This window comes from Haemaphysalis longicornis, unplaced genomic scaffold (genome assembly GCF_048455015.1).
Source record: "Haemaphysalis longicornis isolate Haplotype H1 unplaced genomic scaffold, Haemaphysalis longicornis Haplotype H1 scaffold_9, whole genome shotgun sequence".
Taxonomy (NCBI): domain Eukaryota; kingdom Metazoa; phylum Arthropoda; class Arachnida; order Ixodida; family Ixodidae; genus Haemaphysalis; species Haemaphysalis longicornis.
The window spans coordinates 117,719,593-117,739,558 of NW_027526460.1; the positions used below are offsets into that span (position 1 = coordinate 117,719,593).

Consider the following 19,966-nt stretch of genomic DNA (forward strand, 5'->3'; position numbering starts at 1 on the left):
GCTTACTATCTCCGGTGTTGATGCAAGTCTTGTTGCCTTGTTGTCCAACTATCTCCTTGACCGGTCCTTTTACGTAGATGTAAACTTCAAAAGGTCTAGTGTTTACACTGCAACGAGTGGTGTACCTCAGGGTTCTGTGCTGGGTCCACTATTGTTTTCTATCTTTATCAATGATGTGTCAACAGTGTTAACAAAATCTTCATTTCTTCTCTATGCTGATGATGTCAAACTATTTAGGCACATTAGCAGTTTTCAGGACTGCTGTGCCTTGCAGAGGGATGTGTCGGAATTATTGGTCTGGTGCAGCAAAAACTGTCTAATTTTAAATCCAGCTAAAACAAAGGTTGTCACGTACAGCCGGAAAACCCATCGTCTACTGTTTTCCTACAGTATAGCGGGAGCTCCGTTGCAAAGGGTTGAGGAGATTAGGGACCTCGGGGTTCTTTTCGACAGTACCCTCTCTTTTTCTTCTCATATTAGGCTCATCACCCGGCGAGCACTCCGAAGTCTTGGAAATGTGTGTCGGATTACAAAGGAATTCTCTTCTCCAGATCCATTTCTAATGCTATACAATGCAATATGTATCCCCCAGTTAGAATATGCTTCTGTTGCCTGGAACGGCATCTCCAAATCTAGTAGTGAATTAATAGAACGTGTGCAGAAGAAGTTTTTATCCATATTTAAGCACCGTCATCACAATCACAGTTCGGGTCCTGATTCTGACTTACCCATAGTTCCTTCCATTCCTTCGTTGACCTGCAGACGTATGCGTGCAGACCTTACATTTCTTCACAAAATTGTTCATGGTGACCTTTCTTGCGCAGACCTGCTTAACTGTTTAGAGTTTAGTGTTCCACAGAGGCCCACCAGGTCGCATCGCCCTTTCTTGACCGCTGCGCGCAACTCCAATCATTCTCCTGTGCGCAGAATACAGAATTGCTACAACCGCTTCTCTGAACGCCTTGACATCTTTCAAAGCTCCTTTACAATTTACCGTACTGCTTTGTTGAACACAGTATGTTAAACATCTATGATATCTCTGTCGTTCGTTTTTCTTTTTTTTATTGCTGAAATTTGGTTTCTCTGTGGTTCTGTTTAACCACTATAGTTGCCTGTTTTTGAAACTGTTTACTTATCATGGTTGTCTTATCATTTGTCTCTATACTTTGTCATTGTTCTTGTCGTCTTACTGTTAAACTTTGTTCTCTGCTTGTTGTGTATTCATTACAATAAGCTGAGCCACAAAGGCATCTTCTTTTTCTTTTTTAACTGTACCCAGGCTCCGCCTGTGCTTTATTTCTGTAATTTTCGCTACTTCAATTTGTGTGTGTTGTCGCTTGTTTATTTCTTTCAATATGTTTCTTGTATTTTGTTTTCATGTAACTATCCGTGCGCCAGCACCCAGGCCTCTGGCTGTTCCTGGGCACGTAAATAAACATGATTGATTGATTGATTGATTGATTGATTGATTGATTATTATTATTATAATATTATTTCGGGGATTTCTTGGGAGACTCAGCGGGTCAGTCAGGCGTCTCAACCAATATCTCCGAAGTGTGACTTTCTATTTGATTTTATTTCCTTTACTTCCTTGCAGCAGTGCAACCTCATTAGGAATTCATGTGGGAACGTCTTAGATTTGTGTCTGACTAGCTTGGAAGCTGTCGTCGTCTCGCGCAGTGATACTAACCTTGTAAATCCGGACAAGTTTCATCCGTCATTACATATTTCATTGCCTAACGTATCTCTCCTTCATTACAGTCCCCCTGTTTGCACACCAGGAAGCAGTAGTTACGACTTTGCTCGTGGTGACTACATTGGTTTATTTCACTTTCTTAGTAACACTGATTGGTCACCAATAGCTAACCTCAACGACGTTGATGAACAGACCGATTTTTTTACTGAAGTTGTTCACGATGGCTTGAGGAGCTTTGTTCCCCGAAAATTTGAAAAGAAAGGCAATTTTCCGCGTTGGTTTTCTGCTGAACTTAAACGAGCTTTGGGGAGGAAAAATCGAGCGCACAAGCAAGCTAAGAAAACGGGGCAGGAAAGGTGGCAGAATGAGTTTCGTCAACTCAGATCTCTTTGTAAATGTCTGGTTAGGCGCGATAGGTCGAATTACATTGCCGCGGTTGAGGCTGATGCAACACGCAATGCAAAAGCTTTCTGGGGCCACGTCCGTTCTCAAACATGTCAAAATTCACCTGGGAACATTAACCTCATCGATGAACGAGGAGAGAGCATATCGGACGTTGCCAATGCCTTTGCGCGACAATTCCGTTCCACTTATGGCAACAACAGTGCAGCTTGCCCCCCTCCACAATCTCTAGGTTACTGTAAAAACTCAGAAGTGTTGGTTTCGAAAAGTCTCGTTTTGAAAGCTCTGAAACAATTGAAATCGTCATTTTCATGCGGCCCTGACGGCATTCCTTCTGCCGTACTGAAAGCGTTTGGTGATATCCTAGTTCCAGTATTGACGTGTATTTTTCGAACTTCTCTCAAGTCTGGCAAGTTCCCCGCTAGATGGAAGAATGCAAGGGTTGTTCCTGTATTTAAGACAGGTTCAAAATTGGACCCCACGAACTACCGACCGATATCTATTCTATGTGCTGCTTCTAAATTGTTTGAGTCAATACTGCATAAACTACTCACATTCAGTATAAATACCACATTAATACCTGAACAGCATGGTTTTTTCGCGGGCCGATCGACCACTACCAATCTCGTCAACTTCATGCTGCATGCTTCGGAAGCTGTGCAAGGGAGAGGTCAACTTGATGTAGTCTACTTTGATTTAAGCAAGGCTGTTGATGTCGTCTGCCACGAGCTCTTAGCCAAAAAACTATCTGAGCCTGATATACAATCATCCCTGATATCTCTTATATGCAATTATCTGTGATAGGTCATGTTTCGTTCATGTAAATGGACAGTCTTCTCTTTCCTATGAGGTCACCAGTGGTGTCCCTCAGGGCTCAGTTCTCGGGCCACTTCTCTTCTCATCTTTATAAATGATGTCGCGACAATATTTAATGATTGTAATTTTCTTTTATATGCCGATGATGTAAAAATATTTAAATGTGTTTCCAACTCTGCCAGCTGTTCCGCTCTCCAGAGAGCAATCTCGTCCTTCTCGCATTGCTGCTCATGCAACAAACTCCTCATTAATACATCTAAAACTAAGGTAATGACATACACAAGAAAGACTGACAACATCTTGTTTCCCTATAACATCAACGGTGAATTATTCCCACGTGTGGTAGAGGTTAATGACCTAGGCGTCACTTTCGACAGTAAACTGAGCTTCTCTCCACATATTCAGGTAATTACTCGTAGAGCTCTTCGATCGCTTGGCGTTGTCTGTCGCGTGTCCAAGGAGTTCAAGGAGCCGATTTCTCTTCTCAAGCTCTACACAACTATATGTCGTCCTCAGCTTGAATATGCATCTGTTGTCTGGAAAAGCACGAGCAAAACAAACCGTAAGCTTGTAGAAAGGGTCCTAAATAAGTTCATATTTATCTTCAACTATCGCTTTGGCGATAGTAGTAATTATAACCCTGGATCGCCCTCTTCATTGACGCTATCATGCTTAACTTCCAGGCGGAACAAGGCTGATGTTCTCTTCCTCTTTAAAATTATGCACGGCATAGTGTCTTGTGGTGAGCTGCTACAGCATGTTCGTCTTTATGTGCCGCTAAAGTGGACCAGGAAACATGATACCTTTTGCAACCCCAATTGTCTGCGTGTCTTGTGCCCTGTGTGCCGACTGCAATGCACGTACAATCGGTACTCGGATTACCTTGATATATTTAATGATTGCCCTACTCTGTTTCGCAAACATGTCTGTGAGTTTGTATTGGCGTAACTGCCAACTTTTGTTATTCTGCATTTGTCTTTTATCCTTGAGTTCATGCACTCAAATGACTTTCATTCCGTGACTTCAACATAAGCTATCCTTTCGTTTCTTTTTGTATTTTGTATTTTATTTTGTATTTGAAAGATGTGTACATTATGTTTCGTGTGTTTCTGTTTCCGTGCGCCAGCACAAAGGCCGACCCCGGCTGTTCCTGGGCACGCAAATAAATGATTGATTGATTGATTGATTGATTATTATTATTATGTCGAGGAACACCGTTTTGATGGCGAGTAACTGCAGTTTTGATTTTTTCTACGAAAATGTCCGTGGGCTACGTACTAAATCTGCCGAATTTTTTTCTAATGTAGTTTCTTCTTGCTTTCCAGTAATAATTCTTAAAGAAACCTGGCTGTTCCCGGAAATTAGCTCTAATTCCTTCTTTCCCCCAAACTACCAAGTATTTCGGCATGACCGTGACCCTTCGTGCGGCAAACAACGGGGAGGTGGCGTTTTGGTTGCCCTACACGATTCGATTAAATGTAAACGGCGCCTGGAGCTTCAATTGGAAACTGAGTCTATCTGGTTAGAGGTGCTTTGCTCTCGGGGCAAACGCCTCTTACTATGTACTTACTACATACCACCCGAGACAAATGCCACTGACTTCAAACATACCCTAAATTCAATAGAAAATGTTGTAACCTATCACAGTGATCACGATTTTCTAATAACTGGTGCCTTTAACGCACCCGGCATTGCATTGGAAACTCAGTTGGTTGATCGGGCGTCCCATCCGATATCACAGAAGTGTGCAATTTTGCTAGATTTTATTTCTTTCACTTCGTTACAGCAATGCAACTTCATTAGGAATCGGTGTGGAAACGTTTTGGACTTGTCTTTTACTAACATGGAACACGTGGAGGTGTCGCGTAGTTACATTGACCTCGTAAAACCAGACAGGTTCCACCCCCCCTCACTCATTTCAATTTCTAAGGTATCCCTTGCCCACCACAGTCCTCCCGTCAACCCACCAGGCGTCCGTGGTTACAACTTCGCTCGTGGGGACTATATTGGCTTGTTTCACTTCCTTGCTGAGACGGATTGGTCACCATTGGACACTCTCAATGACGCAGACGAAATGACATTTTTTCACCGAAGTACTTCACGATGGCTTTAGCAGATTTGCACCCAAAAAAACTAAAAAAAGTAGCAATTATCCGTACTGGTTTTCATCTGAACTAAGAAAAGCCCTTGGTAGAAAGAATCGAGCTCACAAACAAGCAAAAAATACTGGCCAAGAGAGGTGGCAGAGCGAGTTTCGTCAACTCAGGTCGCATTGTAAAAATCTGCTTAAGCGCGATAGGTCCAGTTATATTGCCGCGGTTGAAGCAGATGCGCCGCGCAATGCTAAAGCTTTCTGGGGTCATGTCCGTGCACAAGCTTCCAAAAACAACCCTGGAGATATTAACCTCATTGACAAGAGGGGTGACAGCATTCCTGACGTTCCTAATGCTTTTGCTCAACAATTCAGTTCAGAATTAATAAAAGTGCAGCCTGCCCCCTTTAAGTGTTTCCGGGGTATGATAAAAGCTCAGAATGTTTTATTTCGGAAAGTCTTGTATCAAGAGCTCTAAAGCGAGTTAAGCCCTCATTTTCGTGCGGCCCTGATGGCATTCCTTCGGCAGTACTGAAGGCGTTTGGGGATCTTCTTGTTCCGGTCTTGGCGCGAATATTTCGAACGTCACTCAATACCGGTAAGTTCCCTACTCGTTGGACGACTGCGCGGGTTGTTCCTATATTTAAGTCAGGGTCAAAGTTAGACCCCACAAACTACCGCCCGATTTCTATTCTCTGCGCCGCTTCAAAACTCTTTGAGACTGTACTACATACACTACTCTTTTTCAGCGTAAAAACTATACTATTACCTCAGCAACACGGCTTTCTCGCTGGGAGATCGACCACCACTAATCTTGTAAATTTTATGCTGCATGCTTCGGAAGCTGTGCAGGGAAGAGGACAACTCGATGTCGTCTACTTCGATTTGAGCAAGGCCTTTGATGTCGTCTGCCATGATATATTACCTAGAAAGCTGTGTCACCTCGATTTACAAACATCCATCACATCCCTTTTATGTAATTATTTATCGGATAGGTCATGCTTCGTGCATGCAAACGGGCAGTCTTGCCTCTCCTACGAGGCCACAAGTGGTGTCCCTCAGGGATCTGTTCTGGGGCCACTTCTTTTTTCAATTTTTATAAATGATGTTTCCTCAGTAATTCATGATTGTCACTTTCTCCTATATGCTGATGATGTCAAAATATTTAGGGCTGTTTCAAACACCGCAAGCTGTTCCGCTCTCCAGCGAGCGATCACGTCTTTTTCAGATTGGTGCTCACGCAACAAACTCCTTATCAATACATCAAAACCTAAGGTAATGGCCTACACTAGGAAAACTGACAGTATATTGTTTTCCTATAACATTAACGGTGAAGCACTACCACGTGTTGGGGAGGTTAAGGATCTTGGTGTTAATTTCGACAGTAAATTGAGCTTCTCCCCGCACATCCGGGAGGTCACTCGGCGGGCCCTCCGATCTCTTGGCGTTATATGTCGCTTATCAAAGGAGTTCAAGGAGCCGGGCTCTTTTCTCAAGCTGTACACGACTATTTGTCGTCCGCACCTCGAGTATGCTTCTGTGGTATGGAATAGCGCATGCAAAACACTCTGTATGCATATTGAAAGTGTCCAGAAAACGTTTATCTCTATCTTCAATCATCGCTTCGCTAGCCATAACAATTTTGGGTCATTCTCTGTACCGATACTAGACTGCTTACACTCCAGACGTATTAAGGCTGATCTTTTTTTCCTATACAAAATCGTTCACGTCACAGTGTCTTGTGGTGAAATTCTGCAACATGTTGCACTCCATGTCCCGCAAAAATCCACCCGAAGACACGCACATTCTTTAATCCGAGCTGTCTGCGTAGCTTGTGCCCCTTGTTTCGCCTCCAGTGTACGTACAATCGGTACAACGAATATTTAGACATTTTAATAATTCCTCCACACAGTTCCGCAAACACGTCTGTGAGCTTGTCATGTAAGTGACCTTTTTTATCCTCGGTTCACACGCGGTCATTTGAGCATGATGTGATGACAACAAAAGACTTTCTTTTTTATATATTCCCCTTATTCCATGTCTGGTTTTCTTTACATGTACATTCCTTCCATGCTCCTTTTCTTACATATAAGCTATCTTGATTCACTCCGTTTCCGTGCAACCAAACTTTAACATTTATGTATATTTTTGAAATTATCTGTGTATGACGACCACTGGCGTGATGTCACATGCCTTACTGCAAGGCACTGTACTTGCTTTTGTGTGTATGTGTGTGTTTGTTATTTCTGTGGGTGCATGTATATTCTGGTGTACGACTGTGTGTAATTTTTGTGTGTGTGTGTCAGTATCGCTGTCCTTTAATTGCACTACCTGTGTGGCGTTGGCATCTATCTTACATTGCCTGTTTTTTCTTTCTTTTTTCTTCGTGCGCTAGCACAAAGGCCCTCCGGCTGTTCTTGGGCACGTTAATAAACGATTGATTGATTGATTATTATTATTATTATTATTATTATTATTATTATTATTAATATTATTATTATTATTATTATTATTATTATTATTATTATTATTATTATTATTTGCCACAAGCTCTTAGCCAAAAAACTATCTGAGCCTGATATACAATCATCCCTGATATCTCTTATATGCAATTATCTGTGATAGGTCATGTTTCGTTCATGTAAATGGACAGTCTTCTCTTTCCTATGAGGTCACCAGTGGTGTCCCTCAGGGCTCAGTTCTCGGGCCACTTCTCTTCTCATCTTTATAAATGATGTCGCGACAATATTTAATGATTGTAATTTTCTTTTATATGCCGATGATGTAAAAATATTTAAATGTGTTTCCAACTCTGCCAGCTGTTCCGCTCTCCAGAGAGCAATCTCGTCCTTCTCGCATTGCTGCTCATGCAACAAACTCCTCATTAATACATCTAAAACTAAGGTAATGACATACACAAGAAAGACTGACAACATCTTGTTTCCCTATAACATCAACGGTGAATTATTCCCACGTGTGGTAGAGGTTAATGACCTAGGCGTCACTTTCGACAGTAAACTGAGCTTCTCTCCACATATTCAGGTAATTACTCGTAGAGCTCTTCGATCGCTTGGCGTTGTCTGTCGCGTGTCCAAGGAGTTCAAGGAGCCGATTTCTCTTCTCAAGCTCTACACAACTATATGTCGTCCTCAGCTTGAATATGCATCTGTTGTCTGGAAAAGCACGAGCAAAACAAACCGTAAGCTTGTAGAAAGGGTCCTAAATAAGTTCATATTTATCTTCAACTATCGCTTTGGCGATAGTAGTAATTATAACCCTGGATCGCCCTCTTCATTGACGCTATCATGCTTAACTTCCAGGCGGAACAAGGCTGATATTCTCTTCCTCTTTAAAATTATGCACGGCATAGTGTCTTGTGGTGAGCTGCTACAACATGTTCGTCTTTATGTGCCGCAAAAGTGGACCAGGAAACATGATACCTTTTGCAACCCCAATTGTCTGCGTGTCTTGTGCCCTGTGTTCCGACTGCAATGCACGTACAATCGGTACTCGGATTACCTTGATATATTTAATGATTGCCCTACTCTGTTTCGCAAACATGTCTGTGAGTTTGTATTGGCGTAACTGCCAACTTTTCTTATTCTGCATTTGTCTTTTATCCTTGAGTTCATGCACTTAAATGACTTTCATTCCGTAACTTTGACATAAGCTATCCTTTCGTTTTTTATTATTATTATTATTATTATTTTTGTATTTTGCATTTTATTTTGTATTTGAGAGATGTGTACATTATGTTTCGTGTGTTTCTGTTTCCGTGCGCCAGCACAAAGGCCCCCCCGGCTGTTCCTGGGCACGCAAATAATTGATTGATTGATTGATTGATTGATTGATTGATTGATTGATTGATTGATTGATTGATTGATTGATTGATTGATTGATTGATTGATTATCTTCATCATACGTCATCTTCATCTGTAAGGGCCTTTGGACCAAAAATGCAGCTATTCCGAGAAGCTACGACCATTGTAGGCTTTCTTGGCTAAGCCAGATATCCCCACAAAAATAGTCGGGTTTCCTTGAAAACCTATAAGCATCCAACGCTTTTTCTTATGCTTGAGATAAGGTACGATATAGTACTGCCTTGGAATTGATTTTGCCGCGAACCATTCGTTTATTTTTGTTTGCTTATGTGTTTTGTTGTCAGTGCCTGGCAGCACCCGGTCGTCTAATCTGCGTTTGAAGCGGAGCGCGTGTTTTCTCTTTTTTTGTATGCCGTAAATGCCATTCGAACCTAATAGGGAGAGTATTTCACCCATCGTGACTAGACAAAATTTGTTTTCGATCGCCAAAGTTCCTGATAGAATTCGATATTTCCAGGAGAAAAAACGCGGAGATAATTGCTCGCAGTTCGAATGCCGTGGCATTCAACTAACCGACGATCTACTGTGGTGGCCGCTTTGCATATCCCTTCTTGACCGCCTCTGTTTACTCTTTGTTTTATGCGCAGCGCAACTGTCTCTAATAAACCTTGTTTCCTGAAAGAACCCTGCATCTTTGTTGGCTACCTGACAATATAAAGATCGATGTAATAAAGCTCCATGACATAAAACAACCCAATATAGACCGATTTGAAGTTTTTTGTTGATTTTTGGTATATTTATAAATCAGCCTGAAAAAAAACCTCATCCGTACAAAAATAAATGGGTATTTCTGTGTTCAGTCGTATTGGACGTTTGAAAATCAAAATATTGCATTTTATGTCTCATTGAATACATTTACTTAGCCAACTAGCACCCTCAAAATGAGGGCACTGCGGTTACAATGATGATTGTTTTCTATGTAAGGACACAGGAGAGTGCAAAAAAATTCTTGAGTGGCGCTGTATCATCTACTTCGGCGCAACAGCTATAACCTCGAAATAAACTACCGCACAAAGCCTGTAAACACAATGACCCCTGGTGTGTGACCTGCGCTCATTCTTTTAGGACCATAACACAACGGCAGTTTTTTCTTCTAGGAAGCTAAGCTCCCGGAAGAACAAGCTGCTGTAGAATATTCTGCAATTCGTACGTAATTCGGCATCTCAGAAGCTTTTCCGCATGTGTCCAGATGGTGCAGAATCCGCTAGTTTTCACACTGACGCAAGATTGTTTTTTGTTTCGATCGCCTCGGCGATCACCCGGTTTGGGGCTTCGCACACGTATTTTTTTTACAATGTGGACACGTATTTTTTTGCAAAGTACCTGACAAGCGGAAGCATAGTCTGCGGTGTTGCAATAAAACGAATTGACAGTTGACGTGCTAAGGGTCAGGTACTAACTAAGGAACTTGCTCTCATTTTTTGACATGGTAAAAGAGAACGCCACTGCTGTTCTTTAAGGTTTAAAAAAACAGAAAACGGAAAACATGCTGGTGCTGCACGAAGTGCTAAAACAATGTTTGTGGGATACAAACCTCGAATATTGATGTGATACCGCTCTTGTACAGCACAGGCGCAAATACGCACATGGCTAACGGCAGGTAAAAGAACGGTGTCAAGCTACACCAAGCAAGGTGCATTCCGTAGGCATAGAAATGAGCCGGGAAGGCTATCAGTCCTGCGGACGAGTACACCGAGACGACTGATGAGAGTGCCAATGAAAGCATCTTCAGCGCCCGACTTCCAAGAAAGACATCTTCTGCAGTTGATACGCGTGCGGAGCGAGAAGGTGACTTCCGGAAGGAGAAGTACAAACCCAGTGAGAAATTGTCCAAAATCAGAATACCGAAGAGCATGTACTCGATGGCTTGCATCACTTTCCGCCGCTTTCTTGATCACCTTGGTTGAATCTCGGAATTAACCTCCAATTCATGCATATGGTAAGCAACTTCGGGCACACCATGACGCAGAAAGTGTATAACAGTTTTCATAACTGTACACTTTTGCGACGTAGCTATTGCCTGGTAGAAATATAAGACCATTTGTTTCACTGCCTTATACTCATACTTTTTGTGCTTTCTAGGTCACTTTTTGTTCTTCCTGATTTGTGTTACACCAAATGCGTTGTTTAGCACCTTCTGCCTTGGAATTTGTGTATGGGGTGTTTGGACTTTGTTGACTTCTTTTTTTTTCTTGTAACCGCGCCAGAAAATACATTGCTTTAACAACGCGAAAAACTGTCCACTTTTTGTTAGCTGGCAAACCTGTCGAGCCCGCCTTATTTGGTCACGATGAAACTCATGTGTTTGTCTTAAAATATTCAAGAAAAGTTCTTTTATTTTGTGCTACTTTCTAATTTATTGGTGCGAGGGAAAATTATACAGGACGACAAAGCACCCGCCAGACTTCAACATCAATTAGCCAAAACAGAGGAGAAAACACGGGCATACGTACATGAACCAAGGCAAGATAAAAAGAAGCACATGTTCGCTAAAACCAACCCCGCCTGATAAACATTGTTTTCTTTATTGCCTGCATAAAATTGCCTGCTGCTTCAAGCACTTTCCAATGGGGCAGTAGGGACGCCTGTGTCATGTCCACCGGCGGAATCCACACCACGGATAAGCTGAGAAACTAGGTGTCACATGGGCTCGAAACATCGATGCTGAGCACCGCCACCTTGCGAAGGCTCGAGAGATCCCGCAAATCGTTTCGTGTATTCTTCGTGCAGCACCGCTGCCGAGCGGACACTACTACAATGCCTCGATGCGAGCGTCACAGTAAGGAGGAGACGTGCGTGCATCGATGCGCCGTAGACACGACGCAGGCCGGCACGCGGAAATCCTGCCCAGCAGAGAAGGGCACAGAGACGCAACAGAAAAGGGATTTTTTGGCTATTATCAGCTTACCCGATAGGCAATGTTATACAGGCGTCGTTGATCAAACAAAATGAACTCATCATTCATCAGCCTTGCAATTACTGTCTTGTCACAATCAACAAGCACAAGCATATCGCGTGGCCTTATCTCATAAAGTGCCCTTCGCACGGGTGTACACAGCCATCATCCATCAAAGATACTCATTGGGCACATGCTCTACGAAAAGTTGAATTTTTTGCTAAAAATGTCAAGGACGGTTCTGTTCTATAACGTTTCCTAACGCGTTGATCATGAAGGCTTTAAATAGCTCTCTACCCGTTTGAGCTAATGATCTAAACAGGTCGCACGACTGCATAAAATTATGCGTAAAGCCGCACTTAGACACTGGTCAAAGAGGTGGCCATCCCCATTTGCGCATTCGTAGCTGCGTAGTACTCGTGCTGCCACAACTGGTTTGCGGTACGACGCACAAGTTGCACGACATAAGGATCGCATACACCACCTTCATCGTGCTACCCACGAGCTTTATTTTGATGTTTGGGACACATCTATACCCACTGCCCTCTCAGGGGCCGAGAATACCACCGGCACTTCACACATACAACTTACCTTCTTCAGGTGGTCGGACACCTGTTGCACGTATGCGACACCCACCGCAGCAACTTTCTCGCGTTGGCCGTACGAACTTTATGGGCGAACAGTTCGCAATTTCTTCGGAAAGCTTTTCGCCCCAGGAGCCACTATTTTTTTAAGAGCGAAGCTCTTAAGCGTATCGTAATTTTCCTTGTCCGCAATTAAAAATACCAAGAAACTGCTGAATGCGGGCACGCCTGCGCGGTCTTCCTGGCGAATGCAGGGCAGTTACAAAACCTAGAAAATGCCTAGCGCTCTCTTGTCCGCGCCTCGCTGCGACGCCCAGGCTCATCGGCGCACGTTAGCAAGCCAAACACATCCACTTTGGAGATTGGACAAGATTGGCAAGCGAAATCCAGGTTTGGCCGCCATTGTAGGTAAACTTTCTTGGAACGCGAAAGGCACGTCACAGCGTACGCCCCTCCAAGGTGATTTCCAATGATTATACCTTCCACAAAAAATAGGGAAGCCCACACCTATAGAAACAATGATGGGGTAAAGGTCGTTGCGGCAGCGAAGAAGAAGCAAATTGATGTCAGTAGTTGACCTAAACCGTCATGATAGTTGGGAAGTTTGCGTACAGCTTCACTACCTTCAAGTCATACGCGTTAGTGTGAGCTTCCTTCATTTTTGTGGTGGATAGCCCGCCATTCTCACTTTCATCTTGCTTCTTGCCCGCTTGCCGGCATTTTGTTCGTGCAAGGCCTAGTGAGGGCCGCTTTTGAACCGTTTATGAAGCAAAACTTCACTACCTTCGTCCACCGGTTTCATCACGGATGCGGAAATTCCCCTTTTGACTTCAGAAATCTCCCCTCCGACAGACCCCTTGAAGCGCATGGCGTTATTCGCCTGGCCCGCTGTTGACGCTCCACAAGGCCCCGTTTTCAGTCGTTCTGCTCAACGCCTCAGCTGAGCGGCGTGCAGTCACGGGATCTCAGCTTATCGGCAGGCGACGAACACGAATGCGCCGCTGGGTCGTTTCGGGCTGTGTCCATAGAGAAATAAAAAATTAGAAGAGTGGACACACGGGCTTATCGCGGCCGAGTGGACTGATTCGTGCGCCGTCCGGCAGTCGGCGCAAGTTGTTAAAAACTATATATTTAAAATTAAGCTAACACACAATATTATACTTTTAAAATTTTGTTGCACATTAGACTTCACATTTTTATTTGTGTAATAAGTTGAATGGCTGTCATGTAAATTTTTTTGGCTTCTTTGCGCCAAGCCTGGCCAAGCCGCAAGCGCAAGCCGCCATTTGGGTCTTTCGGCAGCGTTTGCACGTGCGTTTCTGCAGCCTCGTGCTAACCTCTGTTGTTGAGAAGGAAACGCCTAGCGCTTTATTTGCGACATCGGTTTTGCATCCTGAACGAAAGGTGAGACTTTCTTTTTTAAAGTGCTGGTGTGGCGTATCATATTTACGTTTCCTTGTACTGCAAACGCTGCGAGCACTGCGTAACCTCAGGGAATCAGGCATAGCTAGTGCTGCGTCTTTAAGATAAGCGCTTTGGAAACGCCCCGGAAAGGCGTAAGACACCATTTTTTAGCTGGACGTAATGGTATTTTAGGCTGGTTGTGCCGTTTTATCTAACGCTGAGGGAAGCCAGCGGTACGCGCCCGTCGTCGCACGTAGCGTTTTACGTGCCGCGAACGACGGCTGTGAGTTGCGGAAGTGGCCGGCCGGCCGGCGGTCCGTAGGCGAAGCAGGCGTTGTGCGCTGTCGCTGCACTGAATTACGTGAGCCGCAGGCTGCGTTGTATTATACTAGCTAGCCATTGCTAGCTTGGCCAACTGTTACTGCTATTATGGCCGTGATGCGCTGCAAAGCCGTCCGGGCTAACGTACACGGCGAAGTAGCCGTATCTGCATTAATTTGGCTTATCTGGGCATAACCAGCAGCCGTACACTCATCGTAAGTTTTACACATGGGTGCATACCAAGCTGCCTGCGTACAAAGCGAACCCGCTCGCCGACGCCGATAACGCGCGCTCGTCGCTTCGCTTTGGCGCGCCAGGTACGGTAAAAACGCGTCTTTCGTCGGCAGATAACAGCTTTGCTCGAGGCGGGGTGAGCGCGCAGTGCATTGAAACCTTCAAATATGGTCTTCGTTCTACATCGTATATCAATTCCGGTATCGCAGGCATTGCATACAACTGTTCCACACTTGCCGTTTCTTCAAGCGTTTGCTCTCTTTTTTCAGGTCATATTTTGGCTAGTTTCATTAAACACGTATTGCGCAGATTTCACCTATTCAGTCGGAACTGTGTGTTTCTTGTCATATCTTTTTAAGGCATGGCCTTTAGCGGTCAGTAGTACTCAGTACGACGCTCACTGCTGCTTGCCATGGTGCCCACACAGCGCCCAAATATACTTTCGCCAGGTGCCCGTTCTCGGGATGCGTTTCTTTCGCGAGCCCGTGGGGCAACAGGTTTGTTTAACGTTCAGCTCGCTCTCGCTCTTCGTCCTGATTTTACAAAAAAAGACAAAGGGATTCAGGCTATGTGAGCAGCGTTATCATTCTTGTTAACCCAAACAATAGGTGAATTGCATTGCATTGCAACCAGTGTTGCGAAATTACAAAGACCCATATTTTAAGTGTTGCTAATAGCTTGACCGCATGATTGCTGAATAGAATAAGAGAACTTGTGTTTTAAATAGGTGGCATGCACTGGAGGCAATACTTGAATACTAGTTGCAGTGAAATTTACAGACTATTCGCATATCATCTGTCATTGCAAGCAGTTTGTCTACTATATCACCTATCACCTGTGCAGGTCTACAGGTGCCCTCAAGACAGAGCCAACCAGCCAGCTGCATTCGTCATACCAAACATGGTTCAAGCACTTCATGGATCCTGCCCTCACAGGACTCACAAAAGTGGCCGTGCCAACTGTTCTCCCAGAGTTATTCAGTTGTATTGATGACTGCCTGCAATGCTTCTTGCTACCTTATTGATGCTTCTGATGGATACCGCAACTGTATTCCATCTACTGAACCTTGCCAATAGCACCTAAAATCTAACGCAAGTATCGGCACTCAATAAGGCGTGACCACTGAAAAGACTATCGTTGACTCAAGGAACAAACGGTTTTTTATCACTGGCATGCCTCATATCATTAAAACCACTAACAGCGTATACAGTCTCCAAACTCCACTCGCAAGTTATTGTTGCTGCTAGTTGTAATATTGTGAAAACAGTACATTCACAAAAACCCTTTTACATTATGAAGACTGCCAGGGTAAGAGGTCATGCTAAATGTCGTTTGTCACCATACGTGCTGCCTGTTGTCGGACTGGCCTAGATGAAGAGAACCATGTTGGGACCTACGTTGTCAAATGCTTATGGGATTCTGTAATGTGCCACCATTGTCTCATACACGAGAAGCATATACTGCTTCCCTGTTTTTTATATTAGACTGTTCGTATTGACAGCGGAAGGCATGAATTTGTGTGCCTTAATCGAGCCTGGAACCTGTCGGTTGACTACGTGCACGTACCTAAAATATCCCCGCCTGGCCCTTTGCCTTTACTGGGAAGGCAACGCTTTCGGAAGGTAACCCGGCTTCTTGGGAAAATGCACCCTTGCAAGGAACCAATAGGAAGTTGATTTTTTTCCTCTTAACCTTTTGCGTGTGCATCTCCACATAAATGGGATTTCTGTTCAATTCCTGCTACTGATTTGGAGTTGCCCCGAGGCAATAGATCTCATTAGCGTTCATCAAATAAGCAACGCCATCAAAGCCAAAGTTTTTCCCTTCTTTCACATCCTAACTGGAGAAATTGCCAGACTAAGAAAATTATCTGCGGAGATAGTGGTTGTAAACAGTTGCAAGTATCCGAGTGTCTAGATTATGTTATGGTTGATATTTTTGTATGACTGCAACAGCGCACAGAGTCTGAGGGTGTCGTAGATACAAGTAAACCTGTGGATGGCTGAGTTTCTGGGTTTTCTGCATTTTCAATTACCGTGGAGAAAAAATCCTTTGTGTGGTTGTGATACCTTTACTTGTGCATTTTTTTTTTCTTTCCTGGAAACGTATTTTCCTGTCACTACTGTGTATTGTCTCTGTTGTGTATTACTCACTGTTTATTATTATATGTGTGTTGCAAAGAATGATGACAATTTGAACTTGTTCCGTTTAGTGCCATGCAATAAATATTTCTTCATTTATGATGCGTCTCTTTTATGTGTCTCGGCAACATTTGAACACGCGACAGAATTCTTAACCAAGTGTGAGTGGTACTGTAAATTGCAATTTCACGTTTTCAGAAAAAGGTTTTTTTTTTTTTGTAAAAGCATACGGGCATTAAGCCTGAGAATGATTTATTCAAATAAACACTAATTATTGCATGAAAGCGTCCGAATACTGTACCGATGCCCGTCGCCGTGAGCAGCGCTTTCCAGTCCTTCAAACTACCCGCCAAAATCGGTGTCCGCGAAACCGAAACCGAAAGTGAACGAAAGTATGGTTAGTAGTTTGGCTCTCCGTCCGCTCGGTGCGCTACACTACAGTACAGTCATTCGGCCGCAGGGCTCTATGGGAGTGTCCACTCTTACCAGTATTTATTTCTCTATGCTGTGTCACTCATCTTGCTCCCGGCGAAGAAGAACACCGCGTTCGCCGCGAATGAAAGCGAAGCGGGCCTCCTTTTGTGAGCGTTGCACGGGACCGAACGACGTTGAGCCGTGGTCGGCAACACAGCTACATAAAAAGTTAACGAAGCGAAACCAAGATTCAAACAAACTAAGCCAAGTTTTTTTATTGCATATCCAAGGTTAGCTGAGCTAAACCGCAGCAATTTTTCGATACGCTTCGTTTCACAAGCTTGGAATGTGCCGAGTTGGGGAAAGGAGGCAATTGTGGCTGCGTGGCGCATACTGTCAAAGCGGCTGACCAACACCCAGGTGTCGGCGCCTGTTCAGAAAATTTCAGCGTACCCACTTCCGGCAACAAGTGTAAATATTAGACACACGAGTCTCAAGTCCAGGAAGGGACGAGCCGACGTTCCTAATGGGTGTGAAAAGCAGCCAGAATGGCCACAAGATTGCTTAATCCAGCAATGCGTTGGCCATGCGTATCAAGTGTTAGAGGTCAGAGATCCAACTATAGACTCGATTTCGTGCAGTAATTTAGGCTGAAACAGAGAAGGTGCTATAGAAAATCATCTGAGATTGCTACAGACACTATTTAGATTTTGGACCTTCCTTTCTAATGCTATGAAGGCCCCGACAGGTGAAAAAAAAATTTTGCTTCATCGTTGCCAAATTTCCATAAAATAAAAAAATAGGATTCATTTGTGACGTGTTACGCGAATATGCACCAGTAGAGAGTTTTAGCAGATCGTTACCGTGTTTGCGTTACCGTTTACCGGGTTTGCGGGAGTCGACTGCACATGCGCGACGAGTTACCGTGAACGGTAACTTACCACACAGCCTTTACTGTCCGAACGGCGGTTCCTGAGCGGTCTTGAATACAGCAAACGCAATGCGTTCGACGCTTGATGCTTGGTACAGCCGGTAGTTGTGTTATTAGTTGATGTTGTTTATTACATTTTTCTCGTTAAATGGTGCTCAGAAGTACGACAAACCTTTTTTTTTCAGCATGGGTGAGCAAAATGGCCGCCCCTACTCGTTCTAACCCTTGCCCGCCTCAAATAGTGCAGGCAAGTTTCTGAGCACGCAAAGCGCTTTTGCTTCACCGTAATTGTGCCGGGCGAGGTAGTGTAGGTTATTGAGAAATTATTTCAACCTATTTTACCCATTTCATGGCGGCGTATTTACCGCAGACGTAAATTCTAGTTTTCCTTGATTCCCACTGTACTGATTAGATGACGCCACCGACATCACTTTCCTTTTTAAAGCTATACAAGTAATCGCTACAGTATTCTCAAAACTAACAATGTTATTGTGAATGATTCACAAGGAAAATGAAACATTCGAGCTACTTTAAACAAAAGGATATAGCTGTCAGCAACAAATTTATGCGAGATTTCTTTCGACACTAATGCATTAGATGTCGCTTTGTGTACCACGGCGGCCGGTAAGCCAGAATACGCAAACCGCAAACCCTGTGCGGTTTGCGCAAACCCCGTTTCACTGTTTTCATCGGTAAATGGAAACTCCGGCATTCGGTAACACGGAAAACGGTAACCCAAACACGGTAACGATATGCTAAAACTGTCAAATATGTTTATTAGGCAGGAAAACTGCACGTTTACGGGAGTTTACCTAAAAAACGTAAATTTGTTAAATTATCACATATTCATTTTGGGTTCCTTTACTGCCCTTTAAATACTGATGAAGGAATTTTGTGAGAAGAGGTCTGAAGACTCAATTTTCCTGACTGCCGCTTCTGGTATGTCACGGTGTCGGTGACGACGAAGTGCGCTTTTTAAGATTCGTGTGAATACACATCTCTCAAACGTCTACCTCACTAGCCACCACAACATACTCATGGCGGATATACCAAGGCATACGATAGTGTTGTCGCAGCACCATGTTATGCCACACATGGAGGAATATACTCAAATTGTTGCTCCATCGCTGTTAATGATGTATTTGTCAACATCAGAAAATGTACGTGGTGAGATCAAGCTTTTTATCTGATAAATTAAGGGCGTGGTTTTCGACTCACATCAAGTTCGTGGTCCAATATTCCACCCAATACCCGAGCAACCCCCAAAAGAGAACTGAACTGCCACGCTTGACTAGTGTAACTGATAAACCGGTTTGCCGGACATGCGCTGTGTTACATGGGCCTATTATTTCGAAATATCCTCTTGGATTTCCTTCATCAGTACAAATGAGAGCTGCCTAGACAGAAAATTTATGTAGACCTTCAACATAAAGCCAATTGGTTTATAATACGCTTATTTCCGAACAAGCGCTTTCTTCGTGTCTGGTAAGCATTAAAATATGGAATATAACACCCAAATGGAAAACACAATAGGCTACTTTTAATCACATCTTGTTTGAGTTTTCTAACGTACTTTCAATTCATGTGACATAAGAGCCATTCCGCTGCAGTCTTTCGCTGCTCTCTTTCAGTCAGTCGTAAAACGCTCGCACTGTTACCCGTGAATAAAATGGTACATAACTCCACAAAGGTAGCTGAATCGCACATGATTGACCTTGTTAGAACAACTCCTACGGAACCTGTAAAAGAGAACCAGTTCATCGGTGAAGGCCGGTCGTAGATCTACCTTCTTATTCTCTGTGTCTACAACCAGACGCGCGTACTTTTATTGACGCAAACTATAGAGCTCAATTTGGGTACATAACACGGTAAATTTCGCTTTCAATGTCTTTACATCATCCCTCAACACAAGCAGCAAAATTTTACGCGTGATATTTCTCCCTGAACCTAAACGAAGCGCGTCCCGCCAGTAACATGAAAAGTGGTTTGTAGAAAGCCTTAATAGGAGCAACACCACCTGTTTTATTTGGCTGTTGGGTGATATATGCGGGAGAAACTATCGGTGACCATATATATAGGGCTGTGTAAAGCAGGCCGAATTTACGCTGCTTGTGATGTGAAATCGGGTTCATAAATGATGGCTGCCCCTGTCCA

At 43.7% G+C, this 19,966-nt stretch overlaps 1 long non-coding RNA gene and 1 pseudogene across 1 annotated transcript; one reads left to right on the forward strand and one right to left on the reverse strand.

The window, feature by feature from the left end:
* LOC144153383 (sodium-coupled monocarboxylate transporter 1-like) overlaps positions 1–10,760 on the reverse strand; it is a 101,018-nt pseudogene extending 90,258 nt beyond the window's left edge.
* Positions 10,761–13,638: 2,878 nt separating this feature from the next.
* LOC144151452 (uncharacterized) lies at positions 13,639–16,566 on the forward strand. Its single transcript, XR_013318878.1, has 2 exons — positions 13,639–13,771; positions 15,170–16,566. It is a non-coding gene; the product is annotated as an uncharacterized LOC144151452 (long non-coding RNA).
* Positions 16,567–19,966: the final 3,400 nt, after the last annotated feature.